The sequence below is a fragment of the Chiloscyllium plagiosum genome, unplaced genomic scaffold (genome assembly GCF_037043375.1).
Source record: "Chiloscyllium plagiosum isolate Xiang-an unplaced genomic scaffold, Cpla_swu_hap1 HiC_scaffold_25, whole genome shotgun sequence".
NCBI lineage: Eukaryota > Metazoa > Chordata > Chondrichthyes > Orectolobiformes > Hemiscylliidae > Chiloscyllium > Chiloscyllium plagiosum.
Window position 1 is genome coordinate 13,568,836 of NW_028270163.1, and position 20,348 is coordinate 13,589,183.

Genomic DNA, 20,348 nt, shown 5'->3' on the forward strand with positions numbered 1-20,348 from the left:
ATCGAATGCAACAGTTCAGGGAGGTGACTCACCACAATCATTGGAGAAAAGGCGAGAAACATTGACCTTCCTTGCTTGCTCTGTTCACATCTTTGGACAAAGGATTTAATCCACCATTGATTCCACTCCAGTTTTTCTTTCTCTTGGATCCATTATGCTATGGGCCAGGTGCTGTCAGGAAGGACTAGATTGGGTTGGGGATATCTGATCGGCATGGGGTTTGTCGGGCCGAAGGGTTTGTTCCCATGCTGTACGTCTCTATGACTCTATGAAATCCGATGTTGGGGTGGAGTGGACGATATCAAAAATCATACGACACCAGATTATAGTCCAACAGGTTTATTTGAATATGCGAGCTTTCAGAGCCCACGCTCCTTCCTCAAACTGCTTCAGCCCAGCACCATTGGTTCAGCAGAGGTCAGAAGTGATTAAAGGATTTGAAGGCATTGGTTAGTTGAGAAATACTGTTTTTGAGATTACATTTGATCTATCCTACATTCTGTGTCATTACTCAATATGTAAAAAAAGGAAATACATAGAAAGGTAGGGCAAAAGAACCTTTCACCAGCACTCTTTGGAAGTAATGCTGTAACTACTTGAACTGCTTTCAGAGGAAAATAAGGCAAGATCAAAATAACTCATAAATGAAACAATTTAATCTTCTACAGGGTGGTATGGACAAAATCACAAGCATGGGGTAAGGAATGCATCATTATAATGCAATGTTTAGCTATTTGAAATATCAGATTGTTTTAATTACTGTCTCTAATGTGCTTCAGTATTCTTCACAAATATTTCCATTTAATAAAACATTTTCTATATGTAAAGGATATATGACTACCACATCTCATTACTTAATATACAGACTGCCATTTAAAGGAGTCGTCACCAATCCTGAAGATACCAATATCGCACAGTAAAGTTAAAGAAATATTCATTTCAATTGATTTCTAAAGCTAGACCCTGCCTGTCTGCTGTCTCTCTCAGCTCCTCCACAATCTCTGTTTTGTCAAGCTGCTTGTCTGGCATCCAGTTTTAGACAAGCCGCAGTATCCTCCATTAAAATACCAATCTCCCCGTCTCACCCTGTACCGACTATCATCTCAGGTTGAATCAATCTTAGTGTCATATTGGACTGAGAGGAAATGAGCTGAGCTTTTGACCACATAGATGTAGAAAGACAGAAACACAGAGCATTGGGGCATCTGTAGGCTCTTCAGCCCTTCAATACTGTCCTATCTTTCAATATGAACCTGACTCATCACCCACTCTGTATCTTGTTCCCACTTTCTCCCTATAACTTTTGTTCTCTTTATTCCTTAAGAACTATATTTAATGTCTTGGTCTCAACTGCTCATCAGTCTCTGGGTGAAGAAATTTCTCCTCATCTCAGTTCTAAATTGCCTACTTTGTATCCTTGGCCAGTTACCCCTGGATTTGGAGTCCCTGGTCCTTGGGAAAATCCTTCCTTTGTTTGCCTGTTAGAATTTTACAGGTTTCTATAAGATCTCTCACCATTTTTCTAAACTCCAGTGAATATACTCCAAACTGGTCCAGTTACTCTTCATGTGTCAGTCCTTCCTTCCCAGGAGTGGTAAGCCTGGATTGAGTTTGAGTTTCATTTATTGTTGTCACACATAACAAGATACAGTGAAAAGTGTTGTTTTGCATGCTATACAGGCAGATCTTACCATACAAAGTGCATCAGGGTAACAGAACAGATTGCAGAATACAATGTTACAGCTGCAGAGGAGGTGCAGAGACAGTGACCAAAATTAATTTTTGAGAGGTCCATTCAAAAGTTTTAAAACAGCGAGGAAGAAGCTATTTTTGGATCTTTTTCTAGGTGTGTTCAAACTTCTACATTTTCTGCCTGATGGAAGAGGGTGGAAGTAAGTATAACCAGGATTGGAAGGGTCTTCAATTATATTGGTACCTTTCTGAGGCAGCAGGAAGTATTGATGGAGTCAATGCATGGGAGGCTGGTTTGCGTGATGGACTGGGCTGTTTTCACAATCCTGTAGTTTCTTATGGTCTTGGGAAAAGCTGCTGCCATTCCACTCTGTGATGCATCCAAATAGCGTGCTTTCTATGGTGTATCTATAAAAGTTGCGATGGGTTTTTGTAGACATGCTGGATTGCCTTGGCCTCCTGAGAAAGTAAAGGTGTTGTTGTGCTTTCTTGACCATCGCTTCAACATGGGTGAACCAGGACAGATTGTTGGTGATCATCACTCCCAGGAATTTGACACTCAACCTCAGCACCATTGATGCAGACAGGGGCACGTCCTCCACTCAGCTTCCTGTAGTCAGTGACCAGCTCCTCCATTTTGCTGATGTTGATGGAGAGGTTGTTGTCTTTAAACTGTGTCGTTAGACACTCAATCGCTTTCCTGTATTCTGTCTTGTCATTGTTTGAGATCCAACTTACAACGGTGGTGTGGTCAGCAAACTTGGAAATGGAATTGGGGTGAAATTTAGCCACACTTTGAAAAGAGAGACAGGAGTCAGTCACAGCGATTTACAAAAGGGAAATCCTGCTTGACAAATCCACTGGAGCTGTTCGAGGATGTAACTAGTAGAGTTGATAAGTGGGAGCCAGTGGATGTGGTTTATGTGGACTTTCAGAAGGCTCTCAATAATGTCCCACATAAGAAATTATATATTTAAGAAATCATTAAGACATGTAAAAATTGAAGCACATGGGTTTGGAGAAATCTCCCTGAAATGGGTAAAGAGCTGGTTGGCAGATGGGAAACAAAGAGTGGCAATAAACAGGAATAAAATGTAAGGTTATCCCCTTTGGAAGCAAAAGAAGGAAAGGGATAATACTATCTGAATGGCAATAGACTGGAAAAGGCCGAGATGCAATGAGACCTGGCTGTTCTTATGTACGAGCTGCTGAAAGTAATCCTGTAGGTATAGCCGGTGGTGAAGAAGACACATGGTACTTTAGCCTTCATAGCGAGAGGATTCGAAGTCAGGAACAAGGATCCTGCTGCTAATGTATGGGCTTTGGTGAGGCCACACCTGGAGTACTGTGTGCATTTTCTGTCTCCTTATTTGAGGAATGATATTTTGGCTATAGAGGGAGTGCTATGCATCTGTACACACAGTCATCTCTCTCCTTCTGTTTTTAAATAGAGGAATTATATATTGGCTACCTTCCAATCCAAAGGAACTTGCTCAGGGTCTGTAGAATATAGAAAGATGGCCACCAATGCTTCTACTATTTCTCTGGCCACCTCCTTCAGTACTCTGGGATGTAGATTATTGGATCCTGGGGGTTTATCAGCCTTTAATCTCTATACGTCCAATGGAATGAAATCACTGACAGTATATTTCATTTTTAGCAAATGCCATTAATTTTCTGAAGGTCCCAGGCCCTGGTGGCTTTGATTCTGCCGAGTACCTATCATTGCTTTTTGACTGTTCAGCTGACCTGAGTGTACTCAGTGTGTTCACTGCCTGCTGGAGGGAGAACCACTTCCACTGTAAATGTCTGACTAATTTTCAAGCATCTGCACGTTGGTTATATTTGAAAGAGATGATTAACACCATTTATGAGCTTCGACTTATTTCTCCCTGTATCCAATTTGCTAACATGCTACATTATGTCATCACAGAATTACAGTTTTACAAACTTCCACACTCTGCTTTAAGTTTTACCAGTAAGATGGGTGGTATTTTCTCCGAATGAATTCAGTAAGGATAAATTCCACATCTGTTTTTGTTTAAAGTTTGACTAAATCTAGTCTGTCATTGAGATTGTATACGCTGTAGAAAGCAGAATATACTTGACTCATTTTACAATGAGATTACCTGTTGATACAAGGATAGGTGCCTTTCCCATTAAAATTGCTACATTTTTTCCCAACACCTGCACAAACATTTGTCCTTCACCTGTTACTCCCTGTCTCTTCTACATTATGCTGTTTCTGTTTCAAGATATGCTGAAACAGTCTGCTGTCTGTCACTGATTCTTCCCTCAACTCCTTTCCTACAAGGGCACCTTGAAATCACAATGATCATGCCATCATTAATGTTGCAAGTCTTTTCACTATTGATAACACAGCTAATAGTATGGCAAAGAATAGCTCATTTGTGTAAACTTGCAAGACACTTAATCTCAAAGTTGTACTAACAAAGATGACCTGTATGTGAATGGAGGCTGACAAACAGACTCTGATATGACTAACAGTGTAGCCAGTGCTTAGTGTTCAATGCAGAAAGGAAATTTTCTCCCATAGAGATACATCAAATGTGCCACTGCTCACCAGTATAGATTCAGGTTGCTGTTTCCTACTCTTCAGTCGAGTATTTGCTTTCAGTGTCTAACAATGGGCAAGACACAAAATCAACTGGTTGTTCAAGGTCTTCAATTAACTCTAAGTGTACAAATCCTATCTTCTTGAATATTAATCCTATCAGATTGAATGGATCAGTTGGAGAGACAGTTAGAGGCAATGAGGAATTTACAATAGCAAGAGGATGTGATGGATGACAGTTATAGGAAGGGGGAAACGTTGCAGGTACAGTCACATAGATGGGTTAACACCTGGAAAGGTAAGAAATGTAGGCAGTTAGGCAGGAGTCTTCTGTGGCTATCCCCATTTCAAACAAGTATGCTGTTTTGGAAATGGTAGGAGGTGATGGATTCTCAGGGGAATGTCGCATGAACAGCCAAGTTTCTTGTATTGAGACTGGCTCTAATGCAACGAGGGGTTCGTCAGGTTCCAAGAGATCAATTGTGTTAGGGGATTCTCTAGTCCGAGGTACAGACAGATGTTTCTGTGGCCAGCAGAGAAAAAGCAGAATGGTGTGTTGTTTCCCTGGTGCCAGGATCAAGGATGTCTCAGAGATGGTGCAGAATGTTCTCAAGGGGGAGAGGGGTCAGCAGGAGGTCATTGTACACATTGGAACCAATGACATAGGAAGGGAAAAGGTTGAGATTCTGAAGGGAGATTACAGAGAGTTAGGTAGAAATTTAAAAAGGTCCTTGAGAGTAGTAATATCTGGATTACTCCTGGTGGTATGTGCTAGTGAGGGCAGGAATAGGAGAATAGAACAGATGAATGCACGGCTGAGGAGCTGATGTATGGGAGAAGGATTCACATTTTTGAATCATTGGAAGCTCTTTTCAGGTAGAAATGACGTGTACAAGAAGGACAGATTGCACCTAAATTGGAAGGGGACTATAAACTGGCAGGGAAATTTGCTAGAACTGCTCAGGAGGATTTAAACTTGTAAGGTGGGGTGGGGGCAAGGGAGGTGGGACCCAGGGAGATAGTGAGGAAAGAGATCAATTTGAGACTGGTACAGTTGAGAACAGAAGCGAGTCAAACAGTCAGGGCAGGCAGGGACAAAGCAGAGGACAAGGTAGCACTGATAAATTAAACTGCATTTATTTCAATGCCAGAGGCCTAACAGGAAAGGCAGATGAACTCAGGGCATGGTTAGGAACATGGGACTGGAATATTATAGCAATTACGGAAACGTGGCTCAGGAATGGGCAGGACTGGCAGCTTTATGTTCCAGGATACAAATGCTACAGGAAGGATAGAAAGGGATGCAAGAAAGGAAGGGGAGTGACATTTTTGATAAGGGATAGCATTACAGCTGTACTGAGGGAGGATATTCCCGGAAATACATCCAGGGAAGTTATTTGGGTGAAACTGAGAAATAAGAAAGGGATGATAACCTTATTGGGATTGTATTATAGACCCCCTAATAGTCAGAGGGAAATTGAGAAACAAATTTGTAAGGAGATTTCAGTTATCTGTAAGAATAATAGGGTGGTTATGGTAGGGGATTTTAACTTTCCAAACATAGACTGGGACTGCCGTAGTGTTAAAGGTTTAGATGGAGAGGAATTTGTTAAGTGTGTACAAGACAATTTTCTGATTCATTATGTGGATGTAACTACTAGAGAAGGTGCAAAACTTGACCTACTCTTTGGAAATAAGGCAGGGCAGGTGACTGAGGTTTCAATGGAGGAGCACTTTGGGGCCAGTGACCATAATTTTATTAGAGTTAAATAGTGATGGAAAAGGATAGACCAGATCTAAGAGTTGAAGTTCTAAATTGGAGAAAAGTCAATTTTGATTGAATTAGGCAAGAACTTTCGAAAGCTGACTGGGGGCAGATGTTTGCAGGTAAAGGGATGGCTGGAAAATGGGAAGCCTTCAGAAATGAGATAATGAGAGTCCAGAGAAAGTATGTTCCTATCAGGGTGAAAGGAAAGGCTGGTAGGTGTAGGGAATACTGGATGACTAAAGAAATTGAGGGTTGGTTAAGAAAAAGAAGAAAGCACATGTAAGGTATAGACAGGATAGATTGAGTGAATCTCAGAAGAGTATAAAGGCAGTAGGAGTATACTTAAGAGGGAAATCAGGAGGGCAAAAAGGGGACTTGACATAGCTTTGGCAAACAGAGTTAAGGAGAATCCAAAGGGTTTTTACAAATACATTAAGGATAAAATGGTAACTAGAGAGAGAATAGGAGCCCTCAAAGATCAGCAAGGTGGCCTTTGTGTGGAGCCGCAGGAAATGGGGGAGACACTAGATGAGTAGTTTGCATCAGCATTTACTGTGGAAAAGGACATAGAAGATATAGAATGTAGGGAAATAGATGGTGACATCTTGAAAAATGTCCATATTACAGAGGAGGAAGTGTTGAATGTCTTGAAACACATAAAAGTGGATAAATCCCCAAGACCTGATCAGGTGTACCCTAGAACTCTGTGGGAAGCTAGGGAAGTGATTGCTGGGCCCCTTGCTGAGATAGTCACAGGTGAGGTTCCAGAAGACTGGAGGTCGGCTAACATAGTGCCACGGTCTAGATTAGAGTGGTGCTGGAAAAGCACAGCAGTTCATGCAGCATCTGAGGAGCAGTAAAATCGATGTTTCGGGCAAAAGCCCTTCAGTGCCACCGTTTAAGAAAGGTGATAAGGACAAGCCAGGAAATTATTGACCAGTGAGGCTGACGTCGGTGGTGGCAAGTTGTTGGAGGGAATCCTGAGGGACAGGATGTACATGTATTTGGAAAGGCAAAGGCTGATTAGGGATAGTCAATATAGCTTTGTGTGTGGGTAATCATGTCTCACAAACTTGATTGAGTTTTTTGAAGGAGTAACAAAGAGGATTGATGAAGGCAGAGCGGTAGATGTGATCTATATGGACTTCAGTAAGACGTTCGACAAGGCTCCCCATGGGAGACTGGTTAGCAAGGTTAGATCTCATGGAATACAGGGACAGCTAGCCACTTGGATACAGAACTGGCTCAAAGGTCGAAGACAGAGGGTGGTGGTGGAGGGTTGTTTTTCAAACTGGAGGCCTGTGACCAGTGGAGTGCCACAAGGATCAGTGCTGGGGCCACTACTTTTCATCATTTCGAGCATAAGAGGTACAGTTAGTAAGTTTGCAGATGACAGCGAACTTAGAAGTGTAGTGGACAGCGAAGAGAGTTACCTCGGATTACAACAGGATCTTGATCAGATGAGCCAATGGGCTGAGAAGTGGCAGATGGAATTTAATTCAGATAAATGTGAGGTGCTGCATTTTGGGAAAGCAAATCTGAGCAAGACTTATACACTTAATGGTAAGGTCCTAGAGAGTGTTGCTGAACAAAGAGACCTTGGAGTGCAGGTTCATAACTCCTTGATAGTGGAGTCACAGGTAGATTGGATAGTGAAGAAGGTATTTGGTAGGCTTTCCTTTATTGGTCAGAGTATTGAGTACAGGAGTTGGGAGGTCATGTTGCAGCTGTACAGGATATTGGTTAGGCCACTGTTGGAAAATTGCGCGCAATTCTGGTCTCCTTCCTATTGGAAAGATGTTGTGAAACTTGAAAGGGTTCAGAAAAGATTTACAAGGATGTTGCCAGGGTTGGAGGATTTGAGCTATAGGGAGAGGTTGAAGAGGCTGGAGCGTCGGAGGCTGAGGGGTGACCTTATAGCAGTTTATAAAATCATGAGGGGCATGGACAGGGTAAATAGACAAGGTCTTTTCCCTGGGCTGGGGGAGTCCAGAACTAGAGGGCATAGGTTTGGAGTTAGAGAGGAAAGATATAAAACAGACCTAAGGGGCAACTTTTTCGCAAAGAGGGTGGTATGTGTATGGAATGAGCTGCCAGAGGAAGTGATGGAACCTAATACAATTGCAACATTTCAAGGCATCTGGATGGGTATATGAGTAGGAAAGGTTTGGTGGGATATGGGCCGGGTGCTGGCAGGTGGGACTAGATGTGTTGGGATATCTGGTCGGCATGGACAAGTTGGACCGAAGGGTCAGTTTCCGTGCTGTACGTTTCTATGACTCTATGACTCTGTGCCTCTGAACAAATTCTATTGCTTTTTCAGATGCATCTGTTGTAAAATACATTTCTGCATGGGGTCTGAATGCAGAGCTGCTTTCATCATATTTGATGTGCAAATGCTGTTTCCTGTGGATTTGTCCATTCTGGTTGTAAATCTTTACACATTAACTTCTGAAGATGCTCTGCATACTTAGGTAAACAATTGTGCTAAAAGTTGGTAGTCCTGAGGAAAACTACCAACACTTTCACATTAGACAGATTCAGTGTGCGTGTTGTTAATATTCTTTACTCCAGCTGCTGTCACTCAGTACCCTAGAAAATCATATTTGAATGCTGTGAGTATGCCTTTGTTATTGTAAAGTGTTAAATAGTGTTTTTACATGTTGAGTGAGCACCACTGATACCCTTAATCATTGATGATATTCTGCTTAGCACCTTCCATTGACATGCATCTACTACTGAGCACATCACTAACCATATCTCAGAGCTGGTTGAGGAAGTAATGCCTTTGTCACTGGCAATCAGAGGATGCCAAAGACTAGGCACCTGCTCAGTCCCAGCTAGGGGAGGATCCCATGGTGTTGGCAATTCACAACTTCATTCAAATGCACAAATAGACGCAAGGGCTGCAGGCAGGTTTGTCAGAGGCACTGGGAAACCTGGCTGAAAGGTTACAGGATTGTATCAGCACTGTCAGTACCATGCTCTCTCTGATATGTGAGTGTCTGGCTGCCTCCATAGACAGGTTAGTGGCTGCCATGGAGAGCCAGGTCCATCCCTCTCACTATCTGCTGGGTTTACACACAGGCCTGCACTCCATTGCTCTATCAGTACTCAGCACAAACAGCAAGGCACCATGGGAACTGGGAACGTTAACCTCACCCCAGATGCCCTTTCCTCACATGGAGACAGGGTAATAGCAACTTGTACCCAGAAGGAGGAGGAACCAAATACAGGGAGCCCAGAAATCTCCTCTCAGGACACTCCAGTGGTGGCTGGGTCTTCCATCTCCATCCTGCCTGCTGCCCTCAGTCCTGTTGGAGGTCAAGCCAAGGAGGGTGCACCTCCCTCTGGGAAGGACACTTTTTCAGAATTGCGGGGCGCCCTACCCACAAACACCCCCAATGCTGTTCAATCAAAACTGCAAGGTCAATTGGCTCCACTGTACATCCTGGGAAAGAGATAGGGGAAAAGACAGGAAAAGGACCTTCTGGGACCACATTGGTTGTACGGGTGACACTTTCATTGTAAATGCATTCTCATGTTTGTAAATATATGTTCACTTCCATCATTTGCTATGTGAGCAAATGTCTGTCTAGCTGTAACCACCAGATTGAAGGTACAGAGTTAGCCATGCTAAACAAGGATTGTTGGACCAAGGAGTGACGTGAATTGCTCTTCCACCATATGGAAGCAGGCTACGGGACCTTGGAAGGTGTTTGCTACTTTGGCCAGCACATTGAATCTTTCTGGGCCACAATCCAATGCTTGTATATCAGACCCTGTATTGGGATTGCTTCCTGACGCTGCATGATGTGGCCAAGATTGCTTGGATCTGTGGTTCACACAGCAGGTTAACACATAAGGTTTACAGGCAGTGAACATGCAGGTGTCTTTCATGTGTGCCTAATGGGAGTCTGGGTAATTCTATTGCCCATTAAAGGGCATCTCGCCACTTGAAAATGAACCACTTCCTTCACGTACTCTGTTCACTCCAGATGCAATGGCTGTCGTTTCTCAGTTCCATGGCTCATTTGTTATTTACAGCACTATGGGAGTGATTGCTCCTTATGCAGACCCCAAAAGTATGCATTCCTTCTCCGTCAACCCCACTGACGTTGACCTTCCCCACATTCTGAAGCAATCCCTCTGGAAAACTTCCTCTCTCCACTTTATCCCCTCAGCTCCTAGCATATTAGGTCAACATGCCCATAGAGTCCTGCACTAACCCCATCAAAAGCAGGGTAGTGTGGACTGTCCCTACTGCATTACCTCAATCCTTCCATACTCTATCATCTCCCACCCCCCTCCCATTATGTATTGAGTTTCCCCCTTCACAATTATTACTCTCTCTATATCCCAGCATATTAGAGATAGCCCTTTACTAACTGTGTCAGTAGTGCATCTCCCTAATCTGACTGAGGACTGCTCCCCTTAGGTTTTGAAGTCTGGTCACTTGGTTGGTGTACGTGCAATGCATTTTCCATGCTGCAGGTGTGACACTGATAGAGCACAGACAGCAACCTTTCCTTCCCAACTGATGACTGCTGAGAACCAGGATGAACTGCCTGGTCTGATGACTAAACAACAAAGCAAGACAGAAATGCTGCAAGCCTTTAAACTCTGGCTGAGGAAACAAAGCACAAAAAGGCAAGGCCTGGCAAGGCAAGGATGATGTTCGCATCCAAGCAGATGCAAAGTGAATCGTCACTGGGAGAGTGAGTGAGGTTCCTGAGATGTAGCCTGGCCAAATCCATGAGCTGATTGCCTGTCCCTTTGCACAAAGTGTCTTTGCAGCAGAGTTACAATAATGGAGGCTAGTGTGATCCAAAGTACAGCATGGGCATGCAGAACAGTCTTGTAAATGGATCAGAGGTGTGCCATGATAATACCATGAGGCTGAGATGTGTCAGATGCCAATGTTCACACACAGGGGTTTGGTAAGGTCGCTGCCAAAGAAGTGTGCCTTGAGATGTTGTCTACGATGGAGGTCTGGAGGAGCAAGCAGAGAGCTGGAGTTACAAGTAACCACTCGACCTTTATGTCTGGAAATGGCGCCACCTAGTTTCTGTCCAGCAGGTGAGGAAGTAGGAAACTGCATAAAAGTCATGGTTCAAACCTGAGGCAAGATTAACTAATCCTGAGTTGTTAATGCAAGCAAATAGGCCTCTTGTCACTCAAAGGTGAGAATCTTGTCTGACTGTTCAATACTTGCCTGGAAAATGGGATTTTTTTACTTTCAACATTGCGAAGCTCTTCAATGCCTATCTCCTACTATTTTATAAACTTTCCCACCATTGATAACATCATCCAGTGCTTGGGAAGTTTATGTCCTCTGTATTTTTCCAACCATACTGCTCTTCACGTAGTTGGGCTCATTGTCAGGAAGAGCTTATTTCCCAGTTTGACCTGATAAAGTCTTCTTCTTCTGTCACCGATGTATCTTTATACAGTAATTCCACTTTGAGCAAGAGTTATTCTTTTTCCTTCAAGTGGCACTTCAGGTTAAGTATGAATAAGCACCTCCACAATTTGGTCCCATTTACAATGCTACCTGTCCATGAAGGGCACATGTGGTTGGAACATGGGGAAATTTCTTTCCCTGCAACTTTTGCACTTAGCGAGTTGGTCATGGAAGTGGTGTCTTCAAAGTTTTGCATCTCAGGCTGCATTTCTGTGTCACCTCTTTCGAATCTAACATGATAGATTGGACTTGGGCCGCTTAGGTTATGGATAAATCATCATTGTTGAAGAAGCGATGGTCCTGATTCATTTTCCATGAATGGGTTCGTCATTAGTTTCTCGGCTGCTGTGCTAAATTTTTGGCAGAAGCCAATTGCCACAAAGTAGCCACATACTGTTTTACATTCTCACCATTTCCCAGGCATTTATTGTTCAATTATCACACTACACTTGGGCATGACATATTTTTGAGTGTGTTTGCAATTATATCAAATGTAGATGTGTCTTTTGTGATGTGCTCAAATATTTGTTGGCTTTTAGCTTCTGAATAATCAGTAGTATTCTTGTGGCTTCCTACTACATCCAAATTGCCCAGCTCTGTAGCAAGCAAGTTGATCATGAACCTCAAAATCCATTGATCCCTCAACATCACCCAGTGAAGAAAAGAGCCTGGTTCCCTGGTGCTGTGAGGCAGCAGTGCTAAGTACTGAGCCACCCTGCCACCGTATAAATCATTCCTTTAACATTTAATCATTGGAGATATTTTAAAGGGTTGGATTTAAAATAAAATGTAGTTTCACTTCCCTCTTTTAATTTGACCTTTCCCTTTCTAATGTTTCTCCTGCTCTACCATATGTGACATTGAATTTACCATTCTAAATAATAATTTCTTGTTTTGATCTTGTTGTTTCACATTCCTGCTTACTGAAGTGTTTAAAGCAGGCACAGATGCTGAAATGTTTATTCAGATTCCAATTTCTAGTGCCATTCCAATGTGCCACTTTCTGCTCGCACTTGTGTCAACCTACAAAATTGATATTAAATGGGCAAGGGCAAATACAACACAGCAAGCGTTCTTCATCCATTGGTTGAAAGAATTGTTAAGCCTTGCATTATTAGACAAGATAAAGATACTTTTGTGGGGCAGCTCAATCAAATTTTCATACAGAACAGATAATGATGATAATATAGACCAGTAAAAGCCAATGTTAACTGAAACAACCCTTGGGTACAATTGGAGAGGGGAAAAATTTAAAAGGGACCTAAGGGACAACTTTTTCACACAGAGGGTGGTGCATGTATGGAATTTTGTGCCGGAGGAAATAGTGGAGGCTGGTACAATTACAACATTTAAAAGGATGGCATATGAATAGGAAGGTTTTGGAGAAATATAGGCCACGTCCTGGCAAATGGGATTAGATTGGGTTAGGATAGCTGGTCAGCATGGATGAGTTGGACCAAAGTGTCTATTTCCAGGTTGTACATCTCTCTGACTCTATGACTAACATTGTATCCCACTGGTTTCACACTGTATTCAAGCCAATGGAGAACAACATTGGATGAGATATAAAACTGACATGCCACACTCCACAATTGCATGGATTTCTTACACAGGATGTGGGTACCACTGACTATGTCAGCATTTATTGCTTATCCTGAATATCCGCTGAGAAGGTGATGGTGAACATAATTCACTTAAAGTCATAGAGTCATTCAGCACAAACAGGCCCTTCCACATAACCTGTCCATGCCAACCAGGTTTCCTAAATTGAACTAGTCCCTGCGTTTAGTCCATATCCGTCTAAACCTTTTCTATCCATGTATCTGTCCAAATGTTTTTCAGTCCATGGTAGGTCAACCACATTGCTGTTAAGATGAGAGTTCTAGGACTTTGACTTAGCAACAGGGAAGCAACAACAATATAGTTCAAAATCAAGAAAGTGTGTTCTTGGAGGGGAATATGCATGTGATGGTGTTCCATGCATTTGCTTGCACTCATCTGTGTGTTAGAGGTCGCTAGTTTGTAAGGTACTGGGAAAGAAGCCTTGGTGAGTTGTTGCAGTGCACTTTGTAGATGGGGCACACTGCTGCCACTCTGCACTGATCGTGGGGAAGTGAAAACTGAAAGTGGTGATTAGAGTTAAAGTGACCCCTGGTGCATCTGATTGGGTGGATGCCTTGCTATGTAAAGTATTAACTTTGTATCTTGTTAACATTCTCATTTTTCTCATTTAATCTGAGAAAGCATTATTTCATGTCATTGGTGGCAATATTATTCCACTCATTATAATTAATACAATATTACTTTTCCAAAAGTCTTGCCTTTTACTGTTAAGCAGCTTTAGAGACGATACAGCTGTTCTTCCACAATTGATTTCCCAGCTTTAGAAGTTACCATTTTCTATAGTGTCACTCATATTATGTTGTCAGGGAAACCACAATGACATCTGCCCCTAATGTATTACAGATGTAGATATGGTTCCACATTAATTAGCCTGTAACAGGATTCTGAAGCATGGAGTTCTACCAGACAGCAAGAAGAGTCAAAGTTCACAATAGCTTGGTAGACATATATTACAAAGGGATTTCAGGGCATTTGTGATAATAATCATAGCAAGAGAAACATGCTGAAAAACTCTTACTGGTGGGTGATTTTAAGGACAACAAAATAAATCATTTGGCTATAATGGTGAATTAGAATTTTTGACATTCCACCTACAACAATGTAGCCAAATTAATGCATGAGTTTGAAAATATACAAAAATGGTTGATGTACATTTCACTCTTTACTGGATCATAATCGGTTCAGGCGCATTCTTTTCTCATCCAACACCACCCACCCCAACCCCACACAGAGATACGAGCACACGCACACATACACACAAAACACACATTGCCCACACCTCTGGTAAGTTTATATGATACTGCCCGAATTTTGCTTTCCAATAAAAATAAAACATCAGCCTGGCTAGTGCTTGGCACCATGATACCTATAATGCCCTTTTGGTGAGTGCCAAGATTGTGTATTTCTGGGTTTTTGAACATTTCCACCATGTTCAGAGGGTACAGCAATAAATAGGTCGGGGTACAGAGGGGGAGGAAGCAGAGTGGACTCTGTCTGAGAACCTACAGGTCGTTCTCCCATAACGTGTATTCATTAAACACAATTTGGCTGTAACATGATTAGTGAATTGGGGACTTTTTTTTTTGAAAAGCGAACTCCTGTTCATTGTTACGCGATTCCATCCCTGGCACTTACCTGAACAGCAAAACCCAGCTTCAGGATCCTCTGTCAGCAAAATCTAAAGTCAGCTAAGAGAAGAATGTAGGAATTAGGGGAGGCGATGGTCTAGTGGTATTAGTGAGTTTTGAGAAGATTTGTAGCTCAGGTTGAGGTTTTGGATGTAGGTGTGCTCACTGAGCTGGAAGCTTTGTTTTCAGAAGTTTCGTCACCATACTAGGTAACATCATCAGTGAGTCTCCAGTGAAGCACTGGTATTAGTGACCCACTTTCTATTTATGTGCTTAGGTTTTGTTGGGTTGGTGTTCAAGTCTCTGAATCAGGGTTCTTAGTAGAGGCAGTAATGCAGGGACTTGAACAAACAGCTCTGCCAACCATCCAACCCAAACTTTGGGTCTGCTACGTGGATGACACCTTTGTCATCACTATACAAAACAAATTAGAGGAAATCTTCAAGATCATCAATAATACCCTTAATGGCATAAAATTCACTAAAGAGGAGGAAAACACCAACAAGCTGCCATTCCCAGATGTCACAGTAGAACGAACAGCCAATGGGGAACTTCAAACTGGAGAACAACACATACGGACCAAATACTGAACAACAAAAACTCATCCCAACACCCTCAAACAAAGCTGCATTAGAACATTATTTCAACATGCCACCACACACTGCAACACAAAGGAACTATGAAGAGCAGAGGAAAATCACTTATACAGCACATTCAAAAAGAACAGGTACCCAATGAAAATAGCTGGAAATGTGTTGCTGGAAAAGCGCAGCAGGTCATGCAGCATCCAGGGAACAGGAGAATCGACGTTTCGGGCATAAGCCCTTCTTCAGGAATCCTGCGGCACGGTGGCACAGTGGTTAGCACTGCTGCCTCACAGCGCCAGAGACCCGGGTTCAGTTCCCGCCTCAGGCGACTGACTGTGTGGAGTTTGCACATTCTCCCCGTGTCTGCGTGGGTTTCCTCCGGGTGCTCCGGTTTCCTCCCACAATCCAAAAATGTGCAGGTTAGGTGAATTGGCCATGCTAAATTGCCCGTAGTGTTAGATGCAGGGGTAAATGTAGGGGTAGGGGTATGGGTATGGGTGGGTGCGCTTCAGCGGGTCGGTGTGGACTGGTTGGGCCGAAGGGCCTGTTTCCACACTGTAAGTAATCTAATCTAATCTAATCTAATCTAAACTACATTGAACAAACAGGCAGAAAACTAGCCACCAGGATACATGAACATCAACTAGCCACAAAACGACATGACCCTATCTCACTAGTATCCTTACATACGGATGAGGAAGGTCATCACTTCGACTGGGACAAAACATCCATCCTAGGACAAGGCAAACAGACGAAAATTCCTAGAAGTATGGCACTCCAACCAGAACTCAATTAACAAACACATCGACTTGGACCCCATTTACCACCCAAAGAGAAAAAGAACAGGAAATGACATCACCACAGCAAATGACATCACCAACCCAAAGAAACCTAAACACAGAAATAGAAAGATTGTCACGAACACCAGTGCTTCACTGGAGGCTCACTGATGTCACCTAGTATGGTGATGAAATGTCTGAAAACAAACTTTCCAGCTCAGCTAGCAAACTTACATCTAATGGTATTATCACTGGACTGTTAATTTAGAGACCCAGATAGCATTCTGGGAACCCAGGTTCAAATTCCACCATGGCAAAATTTGAATTCAATAAATATCTGGAATTAAGAATTTAATGATGACCATAAATCCATTTCCAATTGTCGAGAAAAACCCATCTGGTGCATTAATGCGCTTTGGGGAAGGAAACTGCCATCCTTATCTGGTCTGACTTACATATGACTGCAGATCCACAGCAATGTGGTTGACTCTTAACTCCAACTTTAAGTACATTTAAGTCGTCATTTGACAAGCATATGGACGTACATGGAATAATGTAGGTTAGATGGGCTTCAGATTGGTATGACAGGTCGGCGCAACATCGAGGCTGAAGGGCCTGTACTGCACTGTAATGTTCTATGTTCTATGTTCTATGCTCTCTGAGCAATAAATGTTGCCTAGTCAGCGATGCCCTCATCCCATGAATGAATAAAAAAAAGCTCTGCATGCCTTGAAGGTGGGAATTGTAGTCTACATTTACAAGGAATTTTATTTCAAATCAGGGGAGAATATCAAGGAGGGCTGGTCTTCTGCACTGGCATCACATGGTCAGTCAGCTCGTGCGCTTTCTGGTGAAGAGCTTTGTGAAAAGGTACAAGGCTATAGTCAGTGATTTTTGTGTTAAAGTGTTAAATGTACTATATTATTTCATTAAAATATATGATTTAAAGATTTACTTAGACTGTGCTATCCTTTATGTTCGGGTAACTAATGTTTTTGTTTCGATTTTTACAGATTTTTTTGGCAGTTTGCCCTTAACCCTGTTTGTCCCATAGGGCCCATTACTTATATTGCATGTTTTCTATAACATGGTGTCACACGGGAATGCAACTATCATGTTGTAGGAGAACTACCTGTAGAATCACTTGTTCTGACATCATCATCACATCACTCTTTTTGCACATGCTCAGTGTGCAAATGTTATCTAAGAGTATAGTTAACCCTTTACACTACAGGTTCACTGTCAATTAAAGATGGTGTGCATCGACCTTTCAAGCTGGAGGCCCTATCGGTTATGGTTCAGCAGTAAGTTTCCACAGCAGATAATTGAGAGAGAGAAAACTTCTAAAAGTTGATATCTTCCCTCTAACTTTTTCAAACTTTTTTTTCAACAAGGTCTCGCAGCCAAGCCACCAGTGTGATGGCAGAGCTTTCTCTACAAGCCCAGCCTGCAGCTACAGTGGCACACAAGAATGCAGTTGGCTTTAGGCCTACTTGGACCATTATCTGATGCTGGGACGTCACCTCCAAAGCTGCTAACTCTGGTCCACACTGTGTCTAGAAACCTGGAAATCCCAAACCGGCCTGATTCAGTCAGTTGAATGGGTTGTTTACAAGCTTAATTGGCTAAGTCCCATTTGTAGGCGGCTAGCCCTTTTACAAATATCACTCAGGAAGAGATGAAGCCAAATGATGCAGACCACTAGCACTATGTTTAAGGCTCTGACAGGGACTCAAAACCCATCCCCATAATGCTGTCCAGAGGCCGTTGAGAACCTTCATAGCATCTAAGTCCCATTCCAGGGATGCTCTTGTGGTACAGTGATAATATCCCTACATCTGTACATCAGAGTCTTGATTCAAGTCCCATCTGCTCCAGAGTGTGCCATAACACATCTAAACAGATTGATTAAAGTATCTCCAAGTCCTATTCATTTCAGTTATAAATCACACAACACCAGGTTATAGTTCAACAGGTTTATTTGGAATCACTCGCTTTCACAGCACTGCTTCTTCATCAGGTGGTTGTGGAGCAGAATCATAAGCTGCAGACTTTATAGCAACAGAAATGCAGCGTCATGGAATGTAATATTAAACAAATTTAGCGTATGTCTTTCATCTTTAAGAATGACCATGTTAGTTTGGTTCCGGAATTGGAGAGGATTTTGTACTCCCAGAATACCATGCAAACGTTGTTTTTGGTTGTTTCGCATCATCCAGAATACTTGACATTAAAGGTTATTTTGTAAATTCTGAACTCATATAAATCTAGTTATCCCAAAACTTAACCCACTCTGATGGCAATGACATACTTAACAACACCATTGTCAGCTTGATAAGCTAAATTAATTGAAAACAAAAAATGCTGGAAACCTGAATGGGTCAGGCAGTGTCTGTGGAGAGAGAGCAGGCTAATGCTTCAAACAGCTCTGATGAAGAGTTATCTAGACTCGAAACATTAGCTTGCTCTCCCTATCGGTGCTACCCAACCTGCTGTGATTTCCAGCATTTTTATTTTCAGTACAGATTCCAGCATCTGCAGTAATTTGCTCCTACGTTGTGTTTAAGCTAAATTACTTGCCTGTTTCTGTGCTGTTACATTGGCCTGGGCTGTGAACTAGTTTTGAATTTTAACATATTTTTATCATCATTGACCTGGATCATGGAAAACTCTTTCACTTAGGAAGAGTGTGCACTTCAGAAAGTGCTTTATTGGCTGTGAAGTGCTTTGTGATGTTGTGAGATTGTGAAAGGTGCCATATTTCCATCAAGGCAGATGATGGAATTCAAATTCCATAAAAATAATCTGGAATTAAGGATCAACCAATGACCATGAAACCATTGTTGATTGTCAGAAAAACTCATCTGGCTCACTAATGTCCTTCAGGGAAGGAAATCTGCCATCATCACCAGGTCTGGCCTACATATGACTCCAGACCCACAGCAATGTGATTGACTCTCATCTGCTCTCTGCAATGACCTAGCAAGCCACTCACTATGAAGTCTCAATAGGGAATTGAAACTAGACAGACTATCTGGCACTGACCTAGGCATCGAAAAAGATAACAGCGGAGACAGCCCTGTTGGCCCTGCAAAGTCCTCTTGCTAACATGTGGGGGCTAATGCCAAAATTGAGACACCTATCTCTCAGACCAGTCAAGCAACAGCCTGCCATGGTCATACACAGAGATCTTTAGACCAGCACCTTCCTAACCCATGACTACTTCCATCTAAAAGGACAAGGGAGCAAATACATGGGAACACCACCCCCTGCAAGTTCCCCAGCAAACCATTTTCCATCCTGACTTAGAAATGTATCGCTGGTCTTTCATTGTTGCTGGGTCAAAATCCTGGAATTCCCAGCCTAAGGGCATTGTGGGTCAACCTACGTGCATGGACTGCCACGTTTCAAGAAGGCAGCTTACCATCAACTTCTCAAGGGCAACTAGGGATGAGCATTAAATGCTGGGCCAGCCAGCTCATGTCCCACGTGTGAATAAAAAAGAAATAATACATTACTACTGATGGGTTATAGACCTCACGAAAATAAACTTGCTTTTTCTCATTTTCAACATAACCAGTAAATTATTGGTTTGATAGAATTTAGAAGGAATAAAATAAGGAGGTTCAGAGCAGCACTGACTGTAGTGTCAGCAATTAAGTGGAAATATAATCTGTAGCCCACCTCAAAACTAAATTTTATGAATAAAAGTTGGTTTCTCAGATGACGCTTTCTTTTTGGACGCCCGTGTTGTGTTATGAGGTAAATCTGAGAATAACACAATATTCTTGTCACTAGGTTTCCTCCTAGTAGAGGTCACATTGAAAGAGATCATCTTTTACATCCCTGAATCACACAGGAAATTGTTAGTTTAATTTAATGTGACTTGGCCACCATTGCCTATCGCATACGCTGCAGGCAAGGATGCTCCGAGGCATGCTACATTGGCAAGACCCAGCAGACAGTGCAACGATGGATGAGTAGGCACTGCACAACAGTCACCAGACAGGGATATTCCCTCCCAGTTAGGGAACAGTTCAGCGGTTAGGGACATTCAGCCTCAGATCTCCGGGTGACCATCCTCCAAGGCGGACTTCAGGATACACAATAATTTAGAGTCGCAAAGCAGGGGCTGATAGCCAAGTACAGTACCCATGGAGATGGCTTCAACTGGGACCTTGAGTTCATGTCACACTACAGATGACCCCACTACACTACACACTCAAGCACAC